At 43.7% G+C, this 19,781-nt stretch overlaps 1 protein-coding gene across 1 annotated transcript in view; it reads right to left on the minus strand.

Moving 5' to 3' along the window:
• The window catches only part of ano3 (anoctamin 3), a 586,826-nt gene that overhangs the window by 134,780 nt on the left and 432,265 nt on the right, over positions 1-19,781 (minus strand). The gene's annotated exons all lie outside the window — the stretch shown is intronic.

The raw sequence follows: 19,781 nt of genomic DNA on the forward strand, positions 1-19,781 counted from the left end.
GTCCACTGTTGAACTTGAACGTACGCGAGGTCAATACCCACGTGAGGTCATCAGTTGGTATGAGTAAAAAACAAATGTCGCTTGAGAGTTTCTTCGGAAGAGGTGGAAGAGGACATAAAAGGCCTAATGATGATGATAATGCAGAGACAGCAGAGGTAGAGACTGCAAAAAAAAAGAAAGCTTCCTTCAACAGAAAATACGACGAGTCGTACATAAAATATGGCTTTATTGCGACCGGTGACTCGCACGCTCCAAGCCCCCTGTGTGTGATATGTGTGGAGACAAGCTGTCTAGTGAGGCAATGAAGCCCTCAAAACTGCTTCGGCACCTTGAGTCCAAGCACCCTGCACTTAAAGACAAACCCGTTGAGTTTTTTGAGAGGAAAAAATGTGAGCAAGTGGGACGGAAGCAAGTTCTGAGAGCAACCACCTCCACGAATGCTGCTGCTCTGAGAGTGTCGTACTTCGTGGCTATCTGTGTGACATCTTCAACCTGCTCAATGAACTCAGTTTGTCACTTCACTGGAGAATGACAACTGTCTTCAAGTTGGCAGATAAAGTGTCTGCTTTCAAAGCCAAACTGGAAATGTGGGGACGGCGAGTGGACAGGGGCATATTTGACATGTTCCCAACATTAGCTGGGATTTTGGGAGAGACTGAGGCTGCATTGTCTTTCTCAAAGCTGGTGCGCGATCACCTAACTTCGCTGTCGGCAGAATTCGAGCGTTACTTCCCAACCGTAAATGACCCAAGATATGCAAAGGAATGGGTCCGTGACCCATTTGTGAATGTCCCCGGTGAATCATCCATGTCAGCGCGAGAAGAAGATCAACTCCTCGAGCTTGCAAATGACGGTGGGCTGAAAAGTATGTTTGACATAACGTCTCTGCCAGCATTTTGGATTAAAGTCAAGGCTGAGTGTCCTGAGATAGCCACAAAAGCACTGAAAACGTTGCTTCCATTTCCAACATCATATCTCTGTGAAGCAGGATTTTCTGCAATGAATGCAATGAAACTAAATTGCGGAATAGATTGGACATAAGGAACCCCCTTCGAGTGTCGCTGTCTCCCATCACCCCTCAATGGCACCGTCTTGTTGCATTGAAACAAGTCCAGGGCTCCCACTGATTCAGCGATATTGGTGTGTTGCAATGATTTTATATGTTCATACGAGGAAAATATGCGCTGTGTGTTTAATATCCAAACGTTACTTAAAATGTTATGATGCTATTGACTTATAAGTGACTTATAATTGACTTATCACTATATTCATGGGAGGAAAATAAGCACTGTGTGTTTAATATTAAATTCGTTAGATAAACCATTTTAGAAACAAAATTGAGTGCATTATTAACCACTTATAAGTGACTTGTAGTTTCACCTATATTCTGGTTGTGATTAACACCCCCCCATCCCTGTCGGCCGGTCCGCAAGAATATTGTCAATATTAAACCGGTCCACGGTGCAAAGAAGGTTGGGGACCCCTGTTCTACTGGAACAAGTGGAGCGAGGGGGAGGGGGGAGGGTTGTTACTTTGCAGCTGCTTGTGCATGGTGGGGGGGGGGAATGCGGCTTTGGGGTTCTAATGTAATTCATTCTTTTTTTTTCTTCATTTCATGGATGTCTGCAAAGATCAAGGATTTCAGGTTGTACACTGTACACACTCTCTGACATTAAACTGAACCATAGAAGGGGACATTAGAACAGGTAGCTAATCTCCGCTCAGTCACTGAACAGCATCCTAAGAAGGTGGAAGTGAGGATTAGAGTTAGAAGTATTTGCTGAGGGAGTCCCAGGACTTGTTATCATGTTAAAGGCACAGCTGCCAGCAGTAGGCAAAGGAAGTCTGGGATGCACAAGAGGAAAGAGGAAAGGCTGTGTATTTAAGAGATGATACAAAGATGAGAAGTAAAGTTGTGCAGATACTTAACAATGAAAGTATAAACCCCTAAACAAGTTACTGCAAGGTGGCCAACAATGGAACTGGAAATGATCTGCATTAAATGCTTCTGCAAAGCTGTCCCCATTTCTCTGTCTTTCTGTTGGGATATATTCTGTCAAATGTCATGTAACTTGGGTCGACCAGGCCACTTTCTCCAAATGGGTCTCAATATGATGCGTGAGGCTCATTTTTTGTTAACTAAAACACCTCTATATCCACTAGCTTTCAAATCTCTCCGGTGACTTTGTTCATGTTCAACAATGTTCATTAATTATTTAAAAACTGGGACTTAAGATAACAAGCATTCTTACTGTGGCTTTCTTCCAAGTGGATCAGATCACCTCTATGAGTTTCTACATACACTGTTGCAGCCCAAACAGCAATCAGCCAAATGACACAATGCTCAACATAGAACAATTATTAATGCTTAATAATAGTCACAGTCATAGTCGTACTTTATTGATCCCGGGGGAAATTGGTTTTTGTTACAGTTGCACCATAAATAATTAAATCGTAATAAAACCATAAATAGTTAAATAGTAATATGTAAATTATGCCAGGAAATAAGTCCAGGACCAGCCTATTGGCTCAGGGTGTCTAACCCTCCAAGGGAGGAGTTGTAAAGTTTGATGGCCACAGGCAGGAATGACTTCCTATGACACTTTGTGTTGCATCTTGGTGGAATGAGTCTCTGGCTGAATGTACTCCTGTGCCCAACCAGTACATTATGTAGTGGATGGGAGACATTGTCCAAGATGGCATGCAACTTGGACAGCATCCTCTTTTCAGACACCACCGTTAGAGAGTCCAGTTCCATCCCCACAACATCACTGGCCTTACGAGTGAGTTTGCTGATTCTGTTGGTGTCTGCTACCCTCAGCCTGCTGCCCCAGCACACAACAGCAAACACGATCGCACAGGCCATCACAGACTCGTAGAACATCCTCAGCATCTTCCGGCAGATGTTAAAGGACCTCAGTCTCCTCAGGAAATAGAGATGGCTCTGACCCTTCTTGTAGACAGCCTCAGTGTTCTTTGACCAGTCCAGTTTATTGTCAATTCGTATCCCCAGGTATTTGTAATCCTCCACCATGTCCACACTGACCCCCTGGATGGAAACAGGGGTCACCAGTACCTTAGCTCTCCTCAGGTCTACCACCAGCTCCTTAGTCTTTTTCACATTAAGCTGCAGATAATTCTGCTCACACCTTAAACTGATGTTAATACAACATAATAAAATCTGAAAGAACTGGAAAAGCTGAAAAGGTCAGAGGCATCTGTGAAACTGAAGTAATGCCTTTCCATCAGAATGAGGAAAAGCTAGAAAACAATTACAGTTTTCAGAGAGAGGTGGCAGGAGAGAACAAAGAGTGCTTGTGATATAGTAAAGACCGGGGGAAACAGAGTGACACAGATGAGTAGGTGTCATAGTCATAGAGCAGTGCAGCACAGGAGCAGGACTTTAGGCTTACCTAGGCCGTGCCAAGCTATTCGTCAGTCAAATCAGAGAAGCTGGTCAAAATTTGTTCATTAACATTGATATGCCTATTGGATGTGTTAACAGACGAAGATAAATGAAAGCTGAGGAGAGAGAAACAAAGATTGAGTACATAGCAGTTGCAGGAAACCTGCAGTTAAAGAGATTGCTGTCAATACCCTGGAAAGTCAGCAAACACTCATGAGAGAATAATTGCTATCATTACAGTTGATAAACTTATATCAGAACTGGCCAGATAATAAGGAAGGATGCCTTTTCAAAACAGTGGAGTTCAATTTTATTCATTGAAATAAACACAGTGATGTTCAGATCTTTGAAGAAAAGAGGAGAGAAATTAGCTGCTTTATGCAGTAAACCTCCTGGTTAAGGTGGTACTTCAAAAGCAAGATGTGGCTTACACTGCTTCACAAAGAATAGAGAATAGAGCTAGCTGACATTTCTTAACAGAACTGGATTACACACCGCAGTATTACTGGGATCATTGTTCTGTAACATCATTGAACTGACTTGCCCACCATTGTCAAGGTGAACCCAGCTAAAAGCTGCCATGTTTACTGAGATTAAAGCACCGGATGTTAAGCTTTAATGCCCAGAACCACTTTTGTGTTGTTATCTTTTAAGGCAAGCGACAAGGATAGAGCTCTCAACAAAACATCCTTTACTGATGACGGCACTCAACTAACATCAGTGGCCAGTGTGGCATAGGGTCAGTGTCCATTTTCTTCGGTACCTCCTGTACCTAATAAAGTGGCCACTGAGTGTATGCTCATGGTCTTCTGCTTGTGTAGCCCATCTGCTTCAAGGTTTGATGTGCTGGGTGTTCAGTGATGCTTTTCTGCACACCACTGTTGTAATGCACAGCTATTTCAGTTGCTGTCACCTTTCTGTCACCTTGAACCAGTCTGGCCACTCTCCTCTGACTCTCTCATTAACAAGGTATTTTCACCCACAGAACACTAATTGGATTTTTTTTTGTTTCTTGCACCGCAAACTCTAGAAACTGTTCTGCACCATTCTCTGTAAACTCTAGAGACTGTTCTGCATGGAAATCCCAGGAGATCAGCAATTTCTGGGATACTCAAACCACCCCATCTGGCACCAACAATCATTCCACTGTCAAAGTCACTTAGACCACATCTCTTCCCCATTCTGAGTAACAACTGATCCCCTTGACCATGTCTGCATGCTTTTATACACTGAGTTGCTGCCACACGATTGGCTGATTAGACACTTGCATTAATGAGCTGGTATAGAGGTGTATCCACTAAAATGGACACTGAATGTATACCCCATAGAACATGTTCTTAAAAGTACAGTCATACTGATAAAATACTAAATAAACAGAGAGAAACAAAGCAAAGAATAAAGGAGGGAAAACCCCATAGATAAGAACAATATAGCTTCCATAAAGAACATACTTTGAATCTGGGCCATCGTTTGCCAACTCCAGCTGAATATTGGGAGGATACCCAAATTACGTGAAAACTGAGCACAAGTTGATTAAACAGCACTGGGGCATTCTGTCGTATTCACATTAAACAATAGGCTCATTCTGATCCCTCTCTGACGCAAGGCTACAGTGAGCAATTCAAACTGCTCTCTTTAATCTGATCCATTTTTTTCCCTAACAGAATTGAAAATATTTTGTTGAAAAGTTAAATAACTTGAAAATGCTCCAGGAACAGGTTTTGACTGCGATTTGATCCTGACGTCTTTTGAAGAATGAGAGAAAATTTGTGGGAAAGTCAAAGTCAAAGGTCAAAGTAAAAAAATCAAGTCAGAGTAAATTTATTACCAAACAACGCATATGTCACCAAACACAACAGTGAGATTTATTTTCTTGCAGGTTTGTATATAAAGAAACAGTATTTATGAAAATCTGAACATAAGTTACTACAATAACAATCAGGGTCATGCATTTGAATTTAACACTCAGCTCAGCAGCTGGGGAATTAAATTCAAGTAATTTTATTAATCTTGATCTTTGAAAGTAAAGCTAGCTTTAGTAATTGTAACTATGGATCACAGTGAAAACTTTTCTGGTTCAATGATATCTTTCAGGTTAAACCTGGTCTGAAATGATAAACTCATCACTCTGGTTGATACTAAATTGCCTCCTGTTCAGTGGATGGATGATAAATGCTGGCACTGTTAGTGACTCCCCATCCTGGAAGTGATTAAGTATTAAAATAAAGGCCCTGTGACACATTGCATACGCACTTCACACTTCACTCACATAACACTACGTGGCTGAAAGTTGAGTCTGAATGTGGGCAACAGGCACTGAGGTGCGATCTACTGCTTGCAGCTTAGCTTTTCCTCATTGCATTGGCCCAACTCATCCAGGCTGTCATTTTCGCATACTGTCAACTCATCTCCACCTAACAGGTGGAGCCATGCCCCCACCTCGGTTACTCAGACCACATCTCTGTTATGCTAATCCCATCATACAGACCACTCATCAGGCACTCCAGACCAGTTCAGAAGCAGGTGAAAACCTGGCCAGCAGGAGCCATCTCTGCTCTTCAAGACCGCTTTGAGCACACTGACTGGCACATGTTCAGAGAGGCTGCAACCGATGGCGACTCTACCAGCTTAGAGGAGTACACGGCATCAGTGAGCAGCTACATCAGCAAGTGCATTGATGACCTCACTGTGGCCAAGACCATCACCACACGCGCTAACCAGAAGCCATGGGTGACCTTGGAGGTGCGTGTGCTGCTGAGGATCCCTGACTCCGCCTTCAGAGCAGGCGACAAGGCAGCCCTAACAACAGCGAGGGCCAAACTGTCCCGGGCCATCAGAGAGGCAAAGCGTGCACATGCCCAGCGAATCCACAGCCACTTCCAGGACAGCGGCGACACGCAGCGCATGTGCAAGGGCATTCAGGACATCATCAACTACAAGACAACACCACCTGCCTGTGCTGGTGATGCCTCCCTCCCAGGTGCGTTGAAAAACTTCTACGCTTGTTTTGAGGCGGAAAATGATGTGGCGGCGAGGAAGATCACCCCTCCTCCAAATGACCAGGCGCTGTGTCTTACCGTGGCTGATGTGAGGAGAACCGTGTGCAGGGTCAACCCACAGAAGGCTGCTGGACCAGACAATATTCCTGGCAGAGTGCTTACTGGATGTGCAGACCAGCTAGCTGAGATTCTCACTGACATCTTCAACATCTCCCTGAGCAGCGCCATCGTTCCTATGTGCTTCAAGGCTGCCACCATCGTCCCCGTGTCGAAGAAGTCTTCAGTGTCCTGCCTCAACGACTACCGTCCCGTTGCACTCACATCCATCATCATGAAGTGTTTCGAGAGGCGCATCATGAGGCACATCAAGACCCTGCTGCCCCCCTCACTGGACCCCCTGCAGTTCACGTACCGTCCCAACCGTTCAACAGACGACGCCATTGCCATCACCCTCCACCTGACCCTAACCCACAAAAAAGACATGTACGTTCGAATGCTGTTCATAGACTTCAGTTCAGCATTCAACACAATCATTCCTCAGAATCTGATTGGAAAGCTGAGCCTACTGGGCCTGAACACCTCCCTCTGCAACTGGTTCCTAGACTTCCTGACTGGGAGACCTTAGTCAGTCCGGATTGGAAGCAGCATCTCCAACACCACCACACTGAGCACGGGGGCCCCCCAGGGCTGTGTGCTCAGTCCACTGCTGTTCACTCTGCTGACCCACGAATGTGCTGCAACGAACAGCTCCAACCACATCATCAAGTTTTCCGATGACACGACCGTGGTGGATCTCATCAGCAAGAACGATGAGTTAGCATACAGAGAGGAGGTGCAGCGGCTAACAGACCGGTGCAGAGCCAACAAGCTGTCTCTGAATGTGAACAAGAGAGATGGTTGTTGACTTCAGGAGGACACAGAACGACCACTCTCAGCTGAACATCGACGACTCCTCCGTAGAGATCGTTAAGAGCACCAAATTTCTTGGTGTTCACCTGGCGGAGAATCTCACCTGGTCCCTCAACACCAGCTCCATAACAAAGAAAGCCCATCAGCGTCTCGACTTTCTATGAAGGTTGAGAAAAGTCCATCTCCCACCCCCAATCCTCACCACATTCTACCGAGGTTGTATTGACAGCATCCTGAGCAGCTGCATCAGTGCCTGTTTCAGAAATTGCTCTATCTCGGATCCCAAGACCCTGCAGCAGATAGTGAGGTCAGCTGAGAAGATCATCAGGGTCTCTCTTCCCGCCATTACAGACACTTACACCACACGCTGCATCCGTAAAGCAAACAGCATTATGAAGGACCCCACGCACCCCTCATACAAACTCTTCTCCCTTCTGCCATCTGGAAAAAGGCACCGAAGCATTTGGGCTCTCACAACCAGACTATGTAACAGTCTCTTCCCCCAAGCCATCAGACTCCTCAATACCCAGAGCCTGGACTGACACCAACCTACTGCCCTCTACTGTGCCTATTGTCTTGTTTATTATTTATTGTAATGCCTGCACTGTTTTGTGCACTTTATGCAGTCCTGGGTAGATCTGTAGTCTAGTGTAGTTTTTGTGTTGTTTTACGTAGTTCAGTGTAGTTTTTGTATTGTCTCATGTAGCACCATGGTCCTGAAAAATGTTGTCTCGTTTTTAGCAGTTATGCAGTTTCGACCAGCAGTTATGGTCGAAATGACAATAAAAAGTGACTTGACTTAACATAATCCCATTTGTCCACCTAGTCCTAGAGTACAGAAACAGGCCCTTCATCCCATCTAGTCAGTGCTACATCATTATTCTGCCTGGTCACATTGACCTGCAAGTGGACCATAGACTTCAATGCAACTCCCATCCATGTAATTATCCAAAGTTCTCTTAATGCATTAATCGAACCACACCCATTTCTTCCGCTGACATTCAGCACTTGTCCTAAATCCCTCTAAAACCTTTCCTCTTCACGTCCATCAAAATGTCTTTTAAGCATTTCTCCTCAACAAAGAGTGCAAACAGGTAATATATACTTCATCAATAATTCCAGACCTCAATTTTATTTTAACAAATACTACAATTTCTCTGAGTAAAGAAGGGAAAAATGCAGATCCTGTTTTTTGAGTTAGGAAAATAAATTGCAAAAACAAGATGCAGAACGGGCTGTTGTTGTAAGCCGCTGTCAAAAGTGGAAAAAATGTTTTACAAACAAAAGAAAACTGGCAGCAAAGACATGTTTTACAGTATATTTTAGCCACATTAAACTTTCATACCTAAATCCTGAACATGAACAAAACTAAGTGTGAAATGCTGAGAAATATCAAGAACTGGGAACATAAAGTAGTTGAACATTGCTGATCCATAAAGTTCAGTGAAGCATTTTTACTTACTTATCCAGTTCTTGGGATGTGATGTAATTACTCAGTACTTCTTGCTCCTGACTACTTACCATAAAGGTGATGGTGGCCAGCTGTCTTCTTGATAGTGTTAACACTTACGAGTGTTAAGTAAGGATGGTGTGCCAGTCATGGGTAATCAGCTGATGTCACATGCATGCAATGAGGTGTTAGCATGAGGTTTACAGTAGTGCGAAGTGGGGTGAAGGATTCACTGTCAGCTACAAGCCACAATAGTTGGTACAAGATGAAGGAGATGTGCTGCTTTGAGGTGTGTGTGAGGGTAGTACTACAAATTCAATGGCATCGGTAAAATCATTGAACTTCTCTTTGTACAGCATCCATCTCTTGAGTTGGACCTGACTTTGATCAGCATGGCTATTTGCTACCATTGCATTCAGTACCCGTCCAAAAGACCCTCGGTCCCTGTGGATGAATCACATCTGTTGTGCTTAGTACCTCTTCCACCAAGGCTGCCAACACAGCAGGGATAAAAAGCATATTTTATCTAGCAACACACATCAAAGTTGCTGGTGAACGCAGCAGGCCACGCAGCATCTTTAGGAAGAGGTACAGTCGACGTTTCGGGCTGAGACCCTTCGTCAGGACTAACTGAAGGAAGAGTTAGTAAGAGCTAGTCCTCTACTGTAAAGGTGAAGCCTATCCACGGCCTCCTCTACTGTAAAGATGAAGCCACACTCAGGTTGGAGGAACAACACCTTATATTCCGTCTGGTTAGTCTCCAACCTGATGGCATGAACATCGACTTCTCTAACTTCTGCTAATGCCCCACCTCCCCCTCGTACCCCATCCGTTATTTATTTATATACACACATTCTTTCTCTCTCTCTCCTTTTTCTCCCTCTGTCCCTCTCACTATATCCCTTGCCCATCCACTGGGTTTTTTTTCCCCGCCTCCCCCTTTTCCTTCTCCCTGGGCCTCCTGTCCCATGATCCTCTCATATCCCTTTTGCCAATCACCTGTCCAGCTCTTGGCTCCATCCCCCCCCCTCCTGTCTTCTCCTATCATTTTGGATCTCCCCCTCCCCCACCCACTTTCAAATCTCTTACTAGCTCTTCCTTCAATTAGTCCTGACGAAGGGTTTCGGCCCGAAACGTCGACTGCACCTCTTCCTAGAGATGCTGCCTGGTCTGCTGCGTTCACCAGCAACTTTGATGTGTGTTGCTTGAATTTCCAGCATCTGCAGAATTCCTCGTGTTTACATATTTTATCTAGAATCATTCTTCAAGCATTTCCAGATCAAAATACAGGAAAAAGGAAGAGAGGTAGGACAAAGGGCCAGATGACCCTCTCCTGCCATCCAGTACAATCATGGCTGATATGCCCAGGCCTCACCTCTTCTCTGAACTTTCTATTTCCTCTCTAAATATCCAGGGATCTGCTCTCCACAGGCTTCTACTTGTGCTATTGTGCTATGGATTCTGCTTATGGATCCCTTGAATGCACACTCTTCCTTAAGCGAAGTTATCCAGCTTTAACCTGTGCAGAATTTGCTTCATTTTGTACGAGCCTTTCAAGGTATCATTGAGGTGTGCAGCCAAGTAACACTTGCATCAGGCGCAACAAATAGTAGTTCTTCCCAATTTCATGGCCATTTCTGGAGGTGAAGGCGTTTATTTATTTATTTGTTTAGAGATGCAGCACAGAACGGGCTCTTCCAGTCAAATGAGCAGCACTACCCAGCAACCCACCTATTTAGCACTGGCCTAACCACAGCACAATTTGCAATGTTCAACTAACTTACTAACTGGTACATCTTTGGAACACTCAGAAGAAATCCACCCCCTCATGGGGAGAGCATACAAATTCCTTACAGAACTCCAGGACACCCCAAACTTTAACAGCATTGTGCTAACCACTATGCTGGCATAGCACCCTGTAGTTGCAATATAATTTATAACCCCGAGCATATTTATCAGATGTTCAAAGTAAATTTATTATCGAAGTATGTATATGCTACCATATATTACATTGAGATGTATTTTCTTGCAGGCATTTACAGGAAAAATAAGGAATATAATCGAATTTTACAAAAAACTATACATAAACCAAGTCTGACAGACAACCAGTGTGCAAAAGACAGACTATGCAAATAAAAATAATACAGAGAGCATGAGCTGTAAATAGTCCTTTAAAGTTAGTCTGTACGTCATACAATCAGTTCAGAGTTGCAGTGATTAGTAGAGCTACTAGGGCTTGATGTTTCAATCCCTATGGTAAGTCAGCACTCTCGATGTTGGCAGGGGTTTGGAGTGGTGACAAGGAAGGAGGGTAGGTATGTCATCGGGGTCATCAGGTGAGCACCTTCCCTCTTTGACATTTCGTTGATAAGCCCACGACGTCTCCAGAGGGCTCAACGGTGCTACCTGGCGTCCCAGATACACCCCCCTCAGTTCCATACCCTCCTGTCTTCATTTTGCAGCCCAGTTGTTGTCTTTCCTTTTAATCCAAATCCAATTGCTGCTTTCTTCTGCTGCATTTGACAAGGACTTGATTGCTTGTTGGAGGGAGTGACCCCTCACCCCTATCTTCTTCAATAGACTGGTCGTAGATGTAGCAACAAATCCCCTGCATCCCACTTCTACAGGGAAAATCTTGGTCTTCCAGCCATTCTGGGCAGCTTCAGTTGCCAGTTCAGAGTACTTGGTCTTTTTCCTCTCATAAGCTTCTTTGACACCATCTTCTCATGGGATTGCCAATTCCACAATATATGCCAGCTTGGCTGTTATGGACCACAGGAGCTGCAATATCTGGGGGAAACACAAGCTTTTTTCCAAGCCCACGTCCATTTTCCAATCCCCAGCAACCTGCAGAATACTTACCTCACTTGATGTTAAATGGTGCTCTGGAGGTTGGTCTGCTGGTGCAAATCGTGTGATGTGGACATTTCCTGCTGATGTTTGTGGTAGAGCATTTGTGGTGATTCACCTCTGTTCCAAGATTGATGCCAGATGTCTGAGAACTTGGTTATACCGCCAAGCGTACCGCCCCTGGGTGAGGCTTGTGGTGCATCCTGTTAAAATGTGCCTTAGTGATCCAGGTGCTTGACAAAGAGAGCAAGCGGGGTCTTCTCCCCACCGCTGGTTTAGGTTCTGGGGTGTGGGTAGGAGGCCATAAGTGGCTTTGATGACAAAACTTATTTAAGTTATCAGTTTGAACTTTGTTCCTGAATCTGGTGATGTGGGACCTAAGGGATCTGTACCTCCTGCCCAATGGTAGTCGTGAGGAGGAAACGTAGCCTGGATGGTGGGCATCCTAGATGACCATAAATTATTGACCCAGCTACTTCACATGCCTGACCTCTGTCAGTAACTGCACGCTTAAGAGACTTCAACCTTCACCGTTGATTGAAGAGAACAATATAGTACTGGCCATCAACCCAAAGAAAGGTTTCTATTTTTAATGTTTGCCTGTTGAGCACAGGTAAAATCACCAGCCAAGTAGAGAAACTAAAAGGAAGTTAAGCCTCCGGTTTCTCAATTGCACAACACCTTGTTATGTCCAATATAACAACATAATTGTATAAGGGCTAAGAGAGTTGTAAAAGCAAGCCTGAAGGCTTTGTGTGTCAATGCAAGGAGCATTCGTAACAAGGTGGATGAATTGAAAGTGCAGATTGTTATTAATGAATATGATATAGTTGGGATCACAGAGACATGGCTGCAGGGTGACCAAGGATGGGAGCTCAACATTCAGGGATATTCAATATTCAGGAGGGACAGACATGAAAGAAAAGGAGGTGGGGTGGCGTTGCTGGTTAGAGAGGAGATTAACGCAATAGAAAGGAAGGACATAAGCCGGGAGGATGTGGAGTCGATATGGGTAGAGCTGCATAACACTAAGGGGCAGAAAACGCTGGTGGGAGTTGTGTACAGGCCACCTAACAGTAGTAGTGAGGTTGGGGATGGTATTAAACAGGAAATTAGAAATGTGTGCAATAAAGGAACAGCAGTTATAATGGGTGACATCAATCTACATGTAGATTGGGTGAACCAAATTGGTAAGGGTGCTGAGGAAGAGGATTTCTTGGAATGTATGCGGGATGGTTTTCTGAACCAACATGTTGAGGAACCAACTAGAGAGCAGGCTATTCTAGACTGGGTATTGAGCAATGAGGAAGGGTTAATTAGCAATCTTGTCGTGAGAGGCCCCTTGGGTAAGAGTCACCATAATATGGTGGAATTCTTCATTAAAATGGAGAGTGACATAGTTAATTCGGAAACAAAGGTTCTGAACTTAAAGAAGGGTAACTTTGAAGGTATGAGACGTGAATTAGCTAAGATAGACTGGTAAATGACACTTAAAGGGTTGACGGTGGATATGCAATGGCAAGCATTTAAAGATCGCATGGATGAACTACAACAATTGTTCATCCCAGTTTGGCAAAAGAATAAATCAAGGAAGGTAGTGCACCCGTGGCTGACAAGGGAAATTAGGGATAGTATCAATTCCAAAGAAGAAGCATACAAATTAGCCAGAAAAAGTGGCTCACCTGAGGACTGGGAGAAATTCAGAGTTCAGCAGAGGAGGACAAAGGGCTTAATTAGGAAGGGGAAAAAAGATTATGACAGAAAACTGGCAGGGAACATAAAAACTGACTGTAAAAGCTTTTATAGATATGTGAAAAGAAAAAGATTGGTTAAGACAAATGTAGGTCCCCTACAGACAGAAACAGGTGAATTGATTATGGGGAGCAAGGACATGGCAGACCAATTGAATAATTACTTTGGTTCTGTCTTCACTAAGGAGGACATAAATAATCTTCCGGAAATAGTAGGGAACAGAGGGTCCAGTGAGATGGAGGAACTGAGGGAAATACATGTTAGTAGGGAAGTGGTGTTAGGTAAATTGAAGGGATTGAAGGCAGATAAATCCCCAGGGCCAGATGGTCTGCATCCCAGAGTGCTTAAGGAAGTAGCCCAAGAAATAGTGGATGCATTAGTGATAATTTTTCAAAACTCTTTAGATTCTGGACTAGTTCCTGAGGATTGGAGGGTGGCTAATGTAACCCCACTTTTTAAAAAAGGAGGGAGAGAGAAACCAGGGAATTATAGACCGGTTAGCCTAATGTCGGTGGTGGGGAAACTGCTAGAGTCAGTTATCAAAGATGTGATAACAGCACATTTGGAAAGCGGTGAAATCATCGGACAAAGTCAGCATGGATTTGTGAAAGGAAAATCATGTCTGACGAATCTCATAGAATTTTTTGAGGATGTAACTAGTAGAGTGGATAGGGGAGAACCAGTGGATGTGGTATATTTGGATTTTCAAAAGGCTTTTGACAAGGTCCCACACAGGAGATTAGTGTGCAAACTTAAAGCACACAGTATTGGGGGTAAGGTATTGATGTGGATAGAGAATTGGTTGGCAGACAGGAAGCAAAGAGTGGGAATAAACGGGACCTTTTCAGAGTGGCAGGCAGTGACTAGTGGGGTGCCGCAAGGCTCAGAGCTGGGACCCCAGTTGTTTACAATATATATTAATGACTTGGATGAGGGAATTGAATGCAGCATCTCCAAGTTTGCGGATGACATGAAGCTGGGTGGCAGTGTTAGCTGTGAGGAGGATGCTAAGAGGATGCAGAGTGACTTTGATAGGTTAGGTGAGTGGGCAAATTCATAGCAGATGCAATTTAATGTGGATAAATGTGAAGTTATCCACTTTGGTGGCAAAAACAGGAAAACAGATTATTATCTGAATGGTGGCCGATTAGGAAAAGGGGAGGTGCAACGAGACCTGGGTGTCATTATACACCAGTCATTGAAAGTGGGCATGCAGGTACAGCAGGCGGTGAAAAAGGCAAATGGTATGCTGGCATTCATAGCAAGAGGATTCGAGTACAGGAACAGGGAGGTACTACTGCAGTTGTACAAGGCCTTGGTGAGACCACACCTGGAGTATTGTGTGCAGTTTTGGTCCCCTAATCTGAGGAAAGCCATCCTTGCCATAGAGGGAGTACAAAAAAGGTTCACCAGATTGATCCCTGGAATGGCAGGACTTTCATATGATGAAAGACTGGATCAACTAGGCTTATACTCGTTGGAATTTAGAAGATTGAGGGGGGATCTGATTGAAACGTATAAAATCCTAAAGGGATTGGACAGGCTAGATGCAGGAAGATTGTTCCCGATGTTGGGGAAGTCCAGAACGAGGGGTCACAGTTTGAGGATAAAGGGGAAGCCTTTTAGGACTGAGATTAGGAAAGACTTCTTCACACAGAGAGTGGTGAATCTGTGGAATTCTCTGCCACAGGAAACAGTTGAGGCCAGTTCATTGGCTATATTTAAGAGGGAGTTAGATATGGCCCTTGTGGCTCAAGGGATCAGGGGGTATGGAGGGAAGACTGGTACAGGGTTCTGAGTTGGATGATCAGCCATGATCATACTGAATGGTGGAGCAGGCTTGAAGGGCCGAATGGCCTACTCCTGCACCTATTTTCTATGTTTCTATATTTCTAATATGAAACAGTATGTGATAAAGATTTCAAAGGACAGCATCAAAATTTACAAATGTTGTGTCTCAGAACAAAAGCTGATGCACATTGATCAAAGTTGCTGGTGAACGCAGCAGGCCAGGCAGCATCTGTAGGAAGAGGTGCAGTCGACGTTTCAGGCCGAGACCCTTCGTCAGGACTAACTGAAGGAAGAGTTAGTCCTGACGAAGGGTCTCGGCCTGAAACGTCGACTGCTCCTCTTCCTACAGATGCTGCCTGGCCTGCTGCGTTCACCAGCAACTTTGATGTGTGTTGCTTGAATTTCCAGCATCTGCAGAATTTCTGTTGTTTCTGATGCACACTGATGCAGCATTCTTTGCAATAAATACACATCGAAGACTATTCCACGGCAGATGGCACAGCCTTTGTTGCTGGCTCCCTGCAGTTTAACATCAAAGGGACACAGCAATTCTGTCAAATCTCATCAGAATCAGATCCACCCACTTCATTTCATCATTCTCCGAGCTTCAGTTCCAAACAAATCTTTTGGAATACCTAGACTGGAGTAAAATCTAAATAAAAGGGAAAACATCAGTGTCTGTTAGCATAGATGTACCCAGACAGAGATGCATCAAGGAAATGTCCCTTGGAGTATCCAATCCCTGCCAATCATCAATTGCCTATTTAAACTAATCCAATTATCAATTGCCTATTTAAGCTAATCCTATATCAATCGCCATGTTTTATGCTCCCCACGTTCTCACCAAACTCCCCTCACCTCCAGATTCCATCACCCACCTACACACTGGAGGCAATTTACAGTGGCCAAATAACCTATCAACCTGCACATCTTTGCGACATGAGAGGAAACCAGAACGTCTGAAGGAAACCCATGAGGTCACAGGGAGCATGTGTAAACTCCACACAGACAGCACCCGCAGCCAAGTTCGAACCCAGTTCTCTGAGTGTGGAAGGAGAGCAGGTGTTCAGTGCTGCCTACCAGCTTCTCGCTTGCTGCTGCTGGATGAAGGCATTTGTGTGTGACAGTCTCTCTCTCTCTCTCTCTCTCTCTCTCTCTCTCACTCACTCGCTGCTCCCAAAGGAAGGTCCCTGCATTTGAATGGCCTTTCTCTCGATGCTGATGGAGGATGGTGCTGGAGTTCTGGGTCTTGGGCAAGGTCTAATCGACGTGTTTTGTGGATTGGACTCCATAGTTCATGTTATGATGTGCTTCTCGTTTCCGGCTGCTCTTTTTTTTTTGCTGCCCAAACGTCAGCTGTACTTTTTTTTCCATAGATGCTGCCTGGCCTGCTGAGTTTCTCCAGCATTTTGTGTGTATTGGTTGTATACCGCATACATACTTTGATAATAACTGTACTTTAAATCTTGAAACATTTGAATCTGATTCTATTAAGCAATGGTTCTACCAGAAGTATGTCTCTGCCTCTAGTACTGTAATAAGGCACAAACACGTGGGTCTATAATTTGCTGAATTTGTGCTTGTTTTACAAGACACAATGAAATAGGCATATTTCATGGTGGAACTGAGAACACCTATCTAATGGAAAAGAGACATACAAAATGTTAGGCCCTTTTTCATGTCCAGAAAAAGTAAAGCCCTCTTGTCTGGCCAAGGATCTCTTTGTAAAATTGCTCCCTCCAGTTTGCTGGACAACATGGTCCTTATTCAACCTACATAGTATCCACTCAACACGTTCCATTTTAGTGCTGAACAGCATTGCTGGCTTTCAATCAGCTCTTCAATTTTGACACCTTCTTTTCAAAGACACAGACACCATAATCAAATGCACTGATTTCCTGAAGTTCAAATAGTAATGCTTAGAGACTTGCTTTTAACTGCTCATCTGTTCCATGCCTGGAGATGTTTAAATTCTTCATACATAAAAGCAGGAACTGTCAGGCTCTGTTATTTTGACAACAAATTCTGGCTGATTAATTTGCACTTTCCTAAATACAAATAAATGAAATTAAATCTCACTAGCATGTGGTGCACAGATATTATAGCCAGCTTCAGAGATAAGCAATTTCTTCCAAGCCTTTGTTCAAACTACCCATTCAGAGCAGATGGACTGTGCATAAACATCTCAGATTTGCACTTCATGAACTGAAGACACAACAATCAGTCTGAAGTGAATCCAAAAAATAATAATCAAAATAGCATGCTAAAGAATTGGTTTTATGCATTAACTCAGCAGAAGCATAAATATATATACATATACGCACGCACTCACACTCAGAGCGGTCACTTTATTCGGGACACCTGCTCATTAATGGAAATATCAAATCAGCCAATCATGGGCAGCAATGTGTCATTTCCACAAACTCTGAAACTAAGTGAAGACTTGCTGACATTTTCACTTTTCCAAAATTTCTACATTTTGTCCAAGTTTTCTCAATTGGTGAGAATGCCAAGAATGTAACATTTATTGTGTTAATTAAACTCTGTCTTCACCATTGCAGCCAGAAGCAGAAGTATAGCTACAAATGAAAAAAAAATGAAGACATTTAATGAGCCCATGAACCCAAATCCACATGCGAGCATTGAGAAAAAGACACTGGTAATCAAAAAACACAAGAGATGCTGCAGGTGCTGGAAGTCTTGAGCAACGCCTACAAAATGCTCAAGGAACTCAGCAGATCAGGCAGCATCTATGGAAGGGAATAATCAGGTTCTCAGTCTGAAATGTCAACTGTTTATTCCTCTCCATAGATGCTGCCTGACTTGCTGAGTTCCTCCAGCATTTTCTGTGTGCCGCAATGGTAATCTCAATTTGCTGACTATATTGGTATCCAAATTTGCAATACTGGTGGTAGAAATTCATACCATCAAAGTACATATATGTCACTACTGTATATAAAACCCGACATTCATTGATGGGCATAGTCAATAAATGCATAATAGAATCAATGAAAGACTGCAACAACTTGGGCATTCAGCCAGTATGCAAAAGAGAACAAACTGCAAATGCATAAATAAGGAAATACTAATAATAAATAATTGCAATAAATATTGAGAACATGAGATGAAGAATACTTGAAAGTGAGTCCAAAGGTGGTCGGAACATTTTAGTGATGGGGCAAGTGAAGTTGAATGAAGTTATCCCCTTTGGTTCAAGAGCCTGATGGTTGAGGGGCAATAAGTGTGTGTCAAATGGTTCAAATCAAATCAAATGGTTCTATTTATTAACAGAGAATGTATACAGCATACAACCTGAAATACTTGCCTTCGCAGACATCCACCAAAAACAGAACCAAAAAAGAATGAACAATAGAAAACTGTTAGAAACCCAAAGATCCCTCTCCTTCCTTCCCTGCACAAGCAGCAAGAATCAACACAACAACCTCTCCCCCTCACTCATTTTAGTACCCACCATCCACCAAGCAACAGCAAAGCACTCAAAGAGAGACCATGATCTGCAGTCAACAAAAAATTGTTAACCCAACAGTCTGACATGCCACAGGCTCTCTCTCTCTCTTGCTAACACGGCACAGTGTTGGCAGCAGTGAGAAGAGAGCACGAGCTGGGCAGTGCGGGTGTTCCTGATGATAGATGCTACTTTCTCGTGACATCACTTTGTAAAGATGTGCCCAATGATGGGGAGGAATTTACCCATGAGGGAATGGGCTGTATCCACTACTTTTCGTAGGATTCCCCGTTCAAGGGCATTGATGTTTCCACAGCAGGCTGTGATGCAGCCAGTCAATATGCCTTGATATATGTCAATTAATATTTCAAAAAGCACTATGCTATTCTTTGTTATGAGGAGTACACATGAGGAGTAACACGAGGAGTAAAAATTTTTACGTTACATCTCCGTCTAAAGTGCAATTTGCAATTGATAGCAATTTATAATGAAGATTATGTACAACAGGACAGTCAATATAACATCAAAATACTATGAATTATCAGTCTAATGGCCTGATGGAAGAAGCTGTCCCGGATCCTGTTGGTCCAGGCTTTATTGCTGCGGTACCATTTCCCGGATGGTAGCAGCTGGAACAGTTTGTGATTGGGTGACTCCGGCCCCCAATGATCCTTCGGGACTTTTTTACACACCTGGCTTTGTAAATGTCCTGAGTAGTGGCAAGTTCATATCTACAAATGCTCTGAGCTGTCCACACCACTCTCTGCAGAGTTCCGTGATTGAGGGAAGTACAGTTCCCATACCAGGCAGTGATGCAGTCAGTCAGGATGCTCTCAATCATGCCCCTGTAGAAAGTTCTTAGGATTTGGGTGCCCATACCAAACTTCTTCAACTGTCTGAGGCGAAAGAGGTGCTGTTATGCCTTTTTCATCACACAGCTGATACGTAGAGACCACGTGAGATCCTTGATGATGTCTTTAGTTTTTGATAGTGCTATCCACAAGGTGTCCTGTTAGTATTTCTGGACCCATTGCCTGTAGGACAATCAAGTTCGTTTGACAGTTTGCTACCACTACATCCCCAGTCTTTCACAGGAGGACCCTTGACAGCTAAGTATTTAGATTCAACATATATAGTGCTCAAGCTGGTGCAGTCTTT

Source organism: Mobula birostris, chromosome 11 (genome assembly GCF_030028105.1).
Source record: "Mobula birostris isolate sMobBir1 chromosome 11, sMobBir1.hap1, whole genome shotgun sequence".
Classification (NCBI taxonomy): Eukaryota; Metazoa; Chordata; class Chondrichthyes; order Myliobatiformes; family Myliobatidae; genus Mobula; species Mobula birostris.